Genomic DNA, 12,319 nt, shown 5'->3' on the forward strand with positions numbered 1-12,319 from the left:
GATAAAAAAATGCCCCTGCAAGCAGAATATCTCACCTTACCTGGTTCCTGCGATCATCCTTCAGCACCAGCTGCCATTCACCGCGCTGCACTCAGCCCTGTGATACCGAACGTCATCAAGCCGGGACTCGGATGCTCGGCATCACAGGGCTGCGTGCACCGCGCTGAATGGAAGCTGGGGCTGAAGGATGGTAGCAGGAACCAGGTAAGGTGAGATATTATCAATGCAGGGGCATTTTTTTTATCGATCTGGGGGAGAGATGGATCACCGCTGTTTGCTACAGCGGAGATCATTCATCCGTGGGGGGGGGGCACTAATTGGCTACAAGGGAACATTTTCCCTTTCACCAATTAGTAAGGCAGATGACAGCGCCAGGGGGTGCGCTCTGAAGTGCACCCGATCGTGCACAGCAGGGCTGCAAGCAAGTCAGTATATCTACGTTATGTGGCTTGGAGGGTGCCACAGATGACATAGATATACTGTAGCAGTGGACAAAGTGGTTAAGGATGCTGCACCGATTGACTCTAAGAAGAGTAAGCATGGCTTGTTCAAGAAAAGTAACTGGACAATGAATGTTAAATGAGGTGCAGTGGAGACTTTTGATAAGGTTGTCAGTAGCGAGGCAGCAAAATTGTTTGATCAAGCTAGACATAGAAGGTTTCATGACAACCTCTCATCCTCTGAAAGGCAGGCTTTGAAACGGCTTGCTCACAATAATGAAATCTATGTTACTAAGGCTGACAAAGGCGGTGCAATTGTGGTGCTTGATCGGTCTGCTTCCGAAGCGGAAGCTGAGAGACAATTGGCCATTCCTGGTCAGTATCGACTTTGTGATTGCAATCCCACTTGGGAAATTAAACGTAGGGTGGATTTAATGGTTAGTGATGCCCTTTTATTGGGGACCATTGACAAATCTACTTCATCCTACTTGACTACTGAGTATCCACAGGTGCCTGAGTTGTACCTACTACCTAAAATTCACAAGAGCCTTGAAAACCCACCAGGTAGGCCAATTGTCTCCAGTGTGAATTCAGTATTGTACCCACTGTCTAAATATGTTGATGCATATCTCCAACCTCTTGCGGAAAAGATTCCTACGTGTTAAAAAGATACTACAGATTTGTTAATCGATTGACAGGCTTTACTGAGGTTCCTGAGGATTTGTTGTTGTGCACGTTTGATGTACAAAGCTTGTTCACCTCCCTACCCCATTCTGAGTGGATGGAGTGTATTGAAGAAAAGCTTTTGGAAACCAGTATGCATCACAATAAAATCTACTTCTTACTTGATTGCTTGGATTTGGTGTTACGCCAGAATTACTAACAATTCAAAGACAAATACTATGTACAAACTCAGGGCACTAGTATGGGGTCCCCTTTGGCCCCATCTTTTGCAAATTTATTTTTGGCGAATTTGGAGAATCAGATGTTTTTGCATAATCCAAGTATAAACAGCAGCTCTATGTGTATTTCAGATTTGTGGACGATGTACTTATTTTGTGGAGAGGCACAGAGGCAGGATTCCACAAAATGAGGCTAACACAATGCATTCTACTATCAAATTCACGGCGGAATGCTCCTTTGAGAGCACACATTTTCTTGACGTGACGATCAGCAAAGGTGAGGGCAGGTTTCAGACGAAACTTTTTCGTAAACCCACTGAGAAATCATTTGTTGCGGATCGATAGCTTCCATGATGAAAAGCTCAAAAAGAGCATACTGAAGGGACAATTTTTACCTGCACAGAGAATTTCGTCCACTGATACTGAGTACCATGAGGCTGCTACTAGATTAGTAGACAATTTTGTGGAGAAAGGCTTTGAGAAAACCAGTCTAGTGAAAGTCAGCGAGGAAGTGGGATCTATAGACAGGGGATCATTGTTGAGAACAGGAAAGAGTAAGAACAAGAATTCAGATCTAGATTGCGAGCTTACAATCTAAAGGAATGGGGTGGAAACAAGAGGTGGGGATGTATACAGTATATGTACAGGCAGTGCGCAATTAGGTTATTTAGTGGGTGTATGGCCTAAGCTAGAGAATATGCTTGTCGGAAAAGGTGGGTTTTGAGGGAGCGTTTAAAGATTTCAAAGGTGGGAGAGTGGCGGATGTGTTGTGGAAGGGCATTCCAGAGGAGGGGTGAGGCATGTGAGAAGTCTTGTACACGTGAATGTGAGGAGGTAATTGTAGAAAAGGATAGAAGAAGCTTGTGTGCAGATCTGAGATTGCGGTTGGGTTGGTATCTGGAGACTAGTGAGGAGATGTACAGGGGAGAGAGATTGTGGAGAGCTTTGTAGGTTAGGGTTAAGAGTTTGAATTGAATCCTCTCATTAATTGGTAGCCAGTGAAGAGCTTGACAGAGGGTCAGCAGAGGAAGAGCGAGAGGAGAGATGAATGAGTCGAGCAGCAGAGTTCAGTACAGAATTGAGCGGTGTTAGTCGGTTAGTTGGAAGTCCACCAAGCAATGTATTGCAATAGTGCAATAGTCTAGTCGAGATATAATAAGAGCATGTACTAACATTTTGGTTGTGTCATGGGAGAGAAAAGGTCGGATACGTGCTATGTTTTTCAGTTGGAAATGGCAGGAGCTGGTTAGGGAGTTAATGTGAGGAGTAAATGAGAGAGAAGAATCAAATATTACCCCCAAGCACCGTGCTTTGGGAACTGATGTTATAGACGTGTTGTTAACATTTATTGTAATATCAGGCAAAGGGGTGGACAGGGATGGTGGAAAGACTATTAGTTCAGTTTTATTCATATTAAGTTTTAAGAAGCGAGAGGACATGAAAGAGGAAATAGCGGACAGGCAGTCGGGAACCCGTGTGAGGAGGGAGTTAAGGTCTGGGGCCGAGAGGTACAGTTGTGTATCGTCTGCATATAGGTGGTATTGGAAACCAAATGAGCTGATTAAGTTACCCGGAATGTAAAAGTCCGCTTCCAAGAGCATAAAGGGAGCATCTCGGATTTTCAGAAGAATCCTGAGAAACAGAATGTCCCTTTGGCCAGACATTTCAATCAAGCCGGACATTCAGTAAAAATGGATGGTATTAGACGCCATCCCGTCCCTTAGACGAGGGGGGGATAGGGAAAAGGTGCTGCTCCGCAGAGAGGTGGAATGGATCAGGAAACTAGATTGTGTGAATCCTAGAGGACTAAATTAAAATGTGAGTTACAAATGTTTCCTTTAATTCTTTACAGGAAAGAATCCTAATGTGGGCCTCTATAAGCTGCGGGATATGGATGACCCCTCTTCTTGTTATTGCAGGGTAGATGGTATAGTAGTTCCCTGTATTAGGATCTAGAGACTGTATATATTTGTGTTTCTGTGTATCACGATATGTAAATACTTATGCAGGACTTCCTGTGGACTTATGTTGGACTTCCTGTGGGTTGTATTTCCTGTGGTGGTCCTATATAAGGGGTGGTTTTGTGGGTGGTGGTTACATCTGAGGAAGAAAAAAGGAAAAGAGGAAAACCGAGAGCCCCCAATAGTGTATTATTGTAGGTTTAAAATCGTATGATTAATAATAGTAAGTTATACTCACAAGTGTGGGTTGCCGGACCAGGCAACCACTAGTATCACAGACGGGGAGATAAACCTGTCCCCGCTCAGGTTAAAAAGTCGCTCTCTGCGTAGAAGAAAAAAAGAGGGGGGTGTCCACACCCATCCACCGAGTGGATATCACGTAATGAGAAAAAACAGAGGCGCCAATAGAATAAAAATGTACCAATTAAAACCAATTAAAATTGTGAGTGGCAGTGGTGGACATGCCTACCTCCAACAAAAAGGACCACTATGATGGTTAGCAGGGCCGGCGCTACCATTAAGGCAAAGGAGGCAGCTGCCCCAGGGCCCCAGAGCTTGTAGGGGCCCCCAGTGGCTACAAGAGGAAAAAAAAATTGCAAATCGGCCTTATAGTTTTTGAGAAAATCGATTTTAAAGTTTCAAAGGAAAAAAACAAAACACATTTAAAAACCTGTTGACTTTAATGGTTAATAGCAAATCCACCTTAAATGCTAGAAACCCTAAATTTGCAGGATATGTTAAGGAGATCATTAGGAATAAGAGGAAAAAACAATTTTTCAAAAAGACCTTATAGTTTTTGAGAAAATCGATTTTAAAGTTTAGAAGGAAAAAAGTATAGTTTTAAATGCGGTAAATGTCACTTTTAGTAGCAAACCTAACGGTAGTGTAATTTTACATGCATCAAACGAAAGCGCAGTAAATTTCCTGACGGGGTTTCCAGGGGGTCTATACGCAGCCGCAGCGCTTTGGCCAGGGATCGCTATACAGCCGCAACATGGCTGTATGAAGATTCCTGGCATTTTTTCCTATTTTCCCAAATTGTTTTTATGTTTAGAGTGTGGGAATTAAAAAAAAAAATTATGTGGGGTCCCCCATCCTGAAACTTTTTAACCCCTTGTCCCCCATGCAGGCTGGGATAGCCAGAATGTGGAGCTCTGACCGATTGGGACTTCACACCCTGACTATACCAGCTGCAAAAAAGATCCCCTAATGCCGATTTTTGTTCCGGGGTATATGTTGGGGGGCCCCCCAGGTTTGTTTTGCCCTGGGGCCCCATTGTTGCTTAAACCGGCCCTGATGGTTAGCAATATAAATTTAATCAATTTAGTACTCCAATAATAACAATAAGTTTGCAACGCGTTTCACGGGACCCAAGCCCGCTTCATCAGGCAAAAACACATACAATCAGGAGTAACCAGGTAGTAGTCTGTACTAACGTGGCGTCTCTGCTCGACGCCACGCTAGTACAGACTACTACCTGGTTACTTCTGATTGTATGTGTTTTTGCCTGATGAAGCGGGCTTGGGTCCCGTGAAACGCGTTGCAAACTTATTGTTATTATTGGAGTACTAAATTGATTAAATTTATATTGCTAACCATCATAGTGGTCCTTTTTGTTGGAGGTAGGCATGTCCACCACTGCCACTCACAATTTTAATTGGTTTTAATTGGTACATTTTTATTCTATTGGCGCCTCTGTTTTTTCACATCTGAGGAAGGGTCAGAGTACCCGTAACATGTAGTGTGTGCTGTTGCTCAATAAACAAGCAGTGGTGCTCATCTGAGCTAGGATATCCGAGATACTCGGATATCCTAGCTCTTTTTTCACTATTCAAGCTCGAATACCGAGCTCAAATAGTATTAGCTATCCGGGCTGTGCTATCCGAGCGCACTCGGATAGCAAGCAGCTATCCGAGCTCCGATAGCGTCACCAGCTCGGATAGCGTCACGTCAGACGTCACCTCGAGTCCTCACAAGCGAATCAGAGGGCTCCCAGCCCTCTGACTGCAGCCAATCACAGAGGGGGAGCCTGGCCAAGCCCCCTCTATAAATAGCGGGCGCCATCTTGCCTCACTCGTCCTGCTTGCGACTTACTGACTGATTGTACTGAGAGATTGCTCCAGTGTTTTTTGTCTGTGTGCAAGTGCATTTCTATTGTTCTAAACCAAGCGTTTTTACACTCCAACACTTGATATTCAACTGTATTGCTTTGTATTGTAGATAGATTGTATTTTAGGCAGTTTAGTTTGTGTGATTAGGGACTAGGGAGGGAGACTGTCACTGGTGCTGCTGCAGCTGCAGCCAGCAGCTAGGCCCTGTGCCTAGGCAAGGCAGCCTGCCCTGCTCTGTGCTCTAGTCTCTAGTTACCTGTGCTCTCACCTGTCCTACTCCTGTACTACTTCTGTGTTAGATTTAGATTTGTACTATTTTGTAGTTAGCAAGGCCCAGCTTTACTGCTATACCTGTCCTGTATCTGCTCTCTGTAATCTAGTCACACCTGTTCTATTATTTAGCTAGATTCTTCTATTGTTTAGTTAGTACTGTAGTGTACTCTAGTCTGTGTATAGGAACCGTCCGTCACCGCGTTACCTAGGGTCTTTGTGTCCGCAGTGCATGTCTGCGCTGTCCGCACCCTCTCGTTAGTGCTACACCCGTCCTATTTGTTTATATTACTTCTATTGTGTATTTGCTGACTTGTACTGTACTGTAGTCTGTGTATAGGGACACCGTCAGTCAGCGTCAGCTAGGGTCTTTGTGTGCGCAGTGCACGTCTGCACTGTCCGCACCCTCTCGTTAGTGCTACACCCGTCCTATTTGTTTATATTACTTCTATTGTGTATTCGGTGACTTGTACTGTACTGTAATCTGTGTATAGGGACACCGTCAGTCAGCGTCAGCTAGGGTCTTTGTGTGCGCACTGCGCACTCTACCGTTAGCGCTATGCGCACTCTCTCGTTAGCGCTACACCGATCTCTGCTGTAGAGTACACCTGTCCGTCACCTCACACACCCACCACCACCACCAGTCCCACCCCATTAAAGTACCCCACTTGTCCCACCCGACTATACATAACTTTTTTTTTTCATTTGTATAATATTAAAAATATACGATGTCTGGCACTGGAGCGTCTGGTTGAACAGAGGCAGGCTGTCAGCCAGTACCTTGCACGAGCAACAGTTGCCTCTATCACTGCAACTGTGCGTGCCGCCACCAACCTCCCGTCCATCATCTCCAAGGAGGACTGGGGGCACATGCAGCAGGTGTGCTCAGTGCTGGCACCCTTCCTGCAGGCCACCAACAAGGTAAGCAGGGACCATGCAGGGGCAGCAAGGGCATCGGCAAGAGAGGAGGTCGTGGGCGTGGCAGCCGCGCCACCACCACCACCACCATGCGCGGTTCTGCGTCTGCACCAGTGGCTATTCCGCCATTAGCCACTGGCCGTGGATGCCTTGGCCGCCCAACAGCTGGGAGTCACGCTGCAGAGACACAGCAGCAGCGTGTGGCGCAGATGTTCCTCCCACCGCCAGGTCGAAGCCGTCCTATTGAGGAGAAGGACGCAGACTCTGTGGTGGAACTGATGGTGGATGAGCAGGCCACCATTAGCTTTGGAACTGAGTCCTCCACCCCCGCCACCACTCCTGTTCGCAAGAGCAGCAGCAGCCGCCCAGCACTGCCTGGGGAGGAGGAGGAGGAGTGCAGTTCTCCAGCCTCAGCGGGCAACACCAGCACCCTGTCACTCAGCACCTTCTTATCCCCAAGCACAGCGGGGCTATGGAGTGCTGTTGTGGCAGAATTGGCAATGGAGGAGGAAGAAATGCTGATGGGCACTTTGGGTGATGATGCTTTGGACAGTCAGACAGTGTTGACTGTCCCTCAGCCCATGCATGCAGAAGGGGAGTCTGTGGGGTCATCCCAGCAGGACATGTTTGCGGAGGGGGAGGATGATGATGACAGGGTGAAGGACAGAGACTGAGTGGCAGATCCTGGGGATGTCATCAGCTCTGAGGAGGAGGAGGAGGAGGATGCGTCTGCTGGCCTTGCTAGAAGGATCAGCACCGCAGACATATTAGGCAGGAAAAGAAGTGGGCGTGGTATGCAGGCCACACAGCGTGCTGACCCGGAGAGTTCTGCCAGTGCCACCACCAGCCACACCGAGAAACCCCCCCCCCCCCCCCCCCAACCACCACAGGGAGACCAGTGGCAGCAGCAGCACCTTCGAGCCGAAGGGGCAACTTCACCTCCCCAATTTGGAATTTTTTCACCCTGCCATATGTGGAGTGCAAGTATGCCACCTGCAACCAGTGCCGCCAGCAGCTCAGCAGAGGGAAGGAGCCCTCTGCGTTTGGCACCACCTCTCTGGTGAACCATCTGGCAGGGAAACACTTTCATGAGCATGAGGAGTTCTTGAAGTTGAAGGCAGTGGCAGTGGCAGACCCGCCACCACTGCGAAGCCGCCAGCAGCAGCCACCCGCCCTCCTCCACCTCCTCCAGCAGCACCAGCAGGAGTGCGTCAGAAACGCACTGCTCCTCCTCCCTCTGCAACTCCTGCCGCCGACACTGAGGCCTGTTCTGGCAGCCAGTCCTCAGTGGCCTCCTCTGCTCCCTCCAGTGATTCCCGTGTCAGCAAAAGGCGTCGCCAGACCCTGCTCAGCGACACCTTCCAGGGGGTGGTTAGAGTTCTGCCTCCCAGCAGCCGTCGCGTGCGTCAGCTGAACGGCTTGCTGGCACGGGCCATGTGCTCCCAACTCCTGCCTTATTCCCTTGTGCAGGAGGGGAGCGACATGCGTGCGCTCCTGATGTGTGCATCCCCCGATTGGCCAATCCCCAGCCGACATTATTTTGCACGCACGGCCATCCCTGCACTTCACCGCTCTGTGATGGATGTCGGGAGAGGGCTGGAGCACGCGGTGGGTCAACGGGTCCACGTCACCATGGACTCGTGGAGCAGCCGGTTTGGGACAGGCCGCTATCTGTCCTTCACCGCGCATTGGGTCAGCTTGGTGGAAGGGGGTGAGGAGGGGGGGAGCAGCATCGGGCACTGTCAGAGCAGCAGCAGCAACAACGCAGTGGGTGGTGCCACCATGCAGGGTCAGCGGAATTGCAACAGGTTCCTCTGATCCGCTTCCATCCTCCGGCACACCAGCCCAAACCCCCCGCCTCAGCAGCAGCGTGAAGCTCCGCCACTGCTAAGCGCTGCTGGAATTGGTCAGCCTGGGGAAGACCAAACTGACGGCGAACCATGTCCTGGCCAAACTCCGAGAGTAGGAGAGGAATTGGCTGACCCCCAGAGGCCTCAGAGTCGGAGAGGTGGTGTCCGACAATGGGGCAAACCTGGTTGCTGCAATCAGCAGGGGAGACCTGACCCACATCCCCTGCCTGGCGCACGTCCTGAACCTGGTAGTCCAAAAGTTCCTGCGGACCTACCAGGGAATGGACCGACTCCTTTAGGCGGCAAGGAAGGTTGTGCGTCATTTCCGGCACTCGCCTGCAGCCGTAGCGAGCCTGGAAGAGGTGCAGAAAGAGCTGCACCTGCCACAGCACCGGCTCATGATCGATGTTCCAACTCGCTGGAACTCCACCCTGGCGATGTTGGAGCGTCTGGTTGAACAGAGGCAGGCTGTCAGCCAGTACCTTGCACGAGCAACAGTTGCCTCTATCACTGCAACTGTGCGTGCCGCCACCAACCTCCCGTCCATCATCTCCAAGGAGGACTGGGGGCACATGCAGCAGGTGTGCTCAGTGCTGGCACCCTTCCTGCAGGCCACCAACATGGTAAGCAGGGACCATGCAATGGTGTGCGAGTGGGTCCCCTTGGTGTGTGTGCTGGACAGGGCCCTGTATGCACTGCTGGAAGAGGGAGCGGCCGCCTTGGACCAGCAGGAGCTGCAGGCAGCTTCACAGGCCACCTCTGAGGAGGAGGGCTTGTAGTTGGTGGAGGTCCCTGACCTTGCTGCTGATGAGGGGGAGCAGCAGAGCGCAGCTGGACTGGTGCGGGGGTGGAAAGAGGATGAGGTGGAGGAGGCAGAGGAAGAGGAGGACAGCACTGTCGGCTCTGGGGCTGCCAATGATGTGCCAGCAGACGTGGCCAGACTCTTCCCAATGGCAGCGCACATGCTGAGGTGCCTGTCTGACCAACGAGCTCTACATGAGTGTAGAGCTGCCAAGGACTAGAGAGGAGGTGCCTGCAGCAGCATCCTTCTCCAGTCACAGGCAGCGCTTGACCCACATGGTGGCTGACTACATGGGGTCCTTCAGCGGGCTTGACAGTGTTGCCCCTGTTGATCCCATGGAGTATTGGGTCAAGCACCTGCCGATCTGGACCGAGCTTGCGCAGTACGCCCTGGAAGTGCTCTCCTGCCCCCCTTCCAGCGTACTGTCGGAGCGTTGCTTCAGTGCAGCCGGTGGAGTCGTCACTGAGAAGCGATCTCGTCTGTCTCACAAGTCTGTGGACAGACTGACGTTTCTCAAAATGAACCAGGCTTGGGTGGAAGGCGAATTCCTGGCCCCTGTTGTCGGCGAGAGGGGGACATGAAGTGGCGCACACACATTACACCTGCTGCTGCTGCTGCTGTATTTCTTCCTGCTGTCTGTGTCTCCACTGCCAGGGAACACATTACAAGGTGCTGCTGCCCATACACCACCAGCTATTACGCTCAAAAATAGCTGCCTGCCCTGCATTATTTATTTTGAAAAAAAAATAAAAAAAAAAAAAAATTATTTTAGAGGTGTCCGGGTTGAAAACTGTGCTGTCCCAATTGTGTATTGGACACAATGTGGGCTTCACGACCACTGTCTGGAACCTCATGCTGTTTAAATTAAAAAAGAAAGGAAAACCAAGACACATAATATAATGATGAGATGAAGAGGAGGAAGAAGAAGAAGATATAGAAGAAGAAGAAGAAGATATAGAAGAAGATGAAGAAGATATAGAAGAAGAAGAAGAAGAAGATAAAGAAGAAGAAGAAGATATAGAAGAAGAAGAAGAAGATATAGAAGAAGAAGAAGAAGATATAGAAGAAGAAGAAGAAGATATAGAAGAAGAAGAAGAAGATATAGAAGAAGAAGAAGAAGATGATATAGAAGAAGAAGATCTAGAAGAAGAAGAAGAAGATCTAGAAGAAGAAGAAGAAGAAGATCTAGAAGAAGAAGATCTAGAAGAAGAAGAAGATCTAGAAGAAGAAGAAGATATAGAAGAAGAAGATCTAGAAGAAGAAGATCTAGAAGAAGAAGAAGATGATCTAGAAGAAGAAGAAGATGATCTAGAAGAAGAAGAAGAAGAAGATCTAGAAGAAGAAGAAGATCTAGACGAAGAAGAAGAAGATCTAGACGAAGAAGAAGAAGAAGATCTTCTAGAAGAAGAAGAAGAAGAAGAAGAAGAAGATCTAGAAGAAGAAGAAGAAGATCTAGAAGAAGAAGAAGATCTAGAAGAAGAAGATCTAGAAGAAGAAGATCTAGAAGAAGAAGAAGAAGAAGATCTAGAAGAAGAAGAAGATGATCTAGAAGAAGAAGACGATCTAGAAGAAGAAGAAGATATAGAAGAAGGAGAAGAAGAACATATAGAAGAAGAAGAAGAAGATATAGAAGAAGAGGAAGAAGAAGAAGAAGATATAGAAGAAGAGGAAGAAGAAGATATAGAAGAAGAGGAAGAAGAAGATATAGAAGAAGAAGAAAAAGAAGAAGATATAGAAGATATAGAAGAAGAAGATGAAGACGACGTAAATGAAGACTTCCAAAAAACCATTTTGGACACACATTCTCATGCAAACACTTTTCATGAAGTTAATTTACTATTTTTGATACCTTTTTTATAACTACTACATCACCACATAATCACTTGATGTTTTTCTTCATAAAAAAGGTGGTTTCATGCATCATTGACCTCCAATACAAGTTTTAAAAGCTATTTAAGGCCAGCTCGAATATTTTACTCGAATACAGACTCGGATAGTGACGTCGGATATCAGAAGTCGAATCAGATATTCGATTAACTCGAATATCGAACTTCGAGTGAATTCGGATAGTTTACTATCCGAATTCGACCAAACTCGAATAGGATAATTAGGTATCCGATCAACACTGTAAAAAAGTCAAACACAAGTTTGGAGCCTGTGGGGTGCCTGTTTCTGTGTATTGCATTGTTGTTGCGTTACCCTGCAGTAAAACAGGGTAAGGCAACGCACACTTGCAAGGCAAGTGTAAAGGGGTCCTCAACATATGTTATTTCATATTTATAATTAAAAGGTAGCAGTCTGGATTCAGAGTGTGAAACTTGGTGTGGCTTTATTTTGGCACACGTCTCTTTTTGCCTGACAAGCGATTGAGTTAATTGTGAGACAATTACTTACAAGCCAGCAATTCATTTTGTTTTCAGAGAAGTGACCTGAGGTTGGTGTAAGTCAGCACTATGTATGGACAGATGTCAGAGGTGCAGATTTACTTTGTACAGCTCTACATGTGCCACTTGTTTAGGAGGTAGCCAGGGAGATTCCGAGCAAATGAAAGTAATGCTTTCAAAAGGAATAAGGGTCACTTGGAAGTGTGAACTGAATCACTGTTTGTGGGATCATAAATTTCACACAAAAGGCTTTTCCTTTAATTAACTCATTTTAGAATATTCACTCATCTGGAATACTTTAAAACAAAAGTTTCTACCGAATAATGACAAAGAATTTCCTGGTTCAGGTTATCTTTATTAACTCCCTACTACATGGTAAATTCCTGCAGGAAGGACACTTTTGTACAAACAGTACATGTACAGTGGTACTTCTCTATTTTAGTGAGATGTGCCATTTTTGGGTTGTCTAAATGAGTAAATTCTACTATTATAAACACTGCGGTTTAAAGGAAATATAAAGACTGTAATTTTAATTCCATTTAAAAAATGTTAATTAGCTAGATGCCTCTCACTTCTTGCTGTGGCATGCTGCTGTGCTGTCGGGAGACCGTGGTCTAGTAGTTTACTGCAAATGGAAGCCACAAGATATGGCTGTTATTGATGTTTTATGCTTGGGTCACA

The sequence above is a fragment of the Hyperolius riggenbachi genome, chromosome 2 (genome assembly GCF_040937935.1).
Source record: "Hyperolius riggenbachi isolate aHypRig1 chromosome 2, aHypRig1.pri, whole genome shotgun sequence".
Lineage (NCBI taxonomy): Eukaryota > Metazoa > Chordata > Amphibia > Anura > Hyperoliidae > Hyperolius > Hyperolius riggenbachi.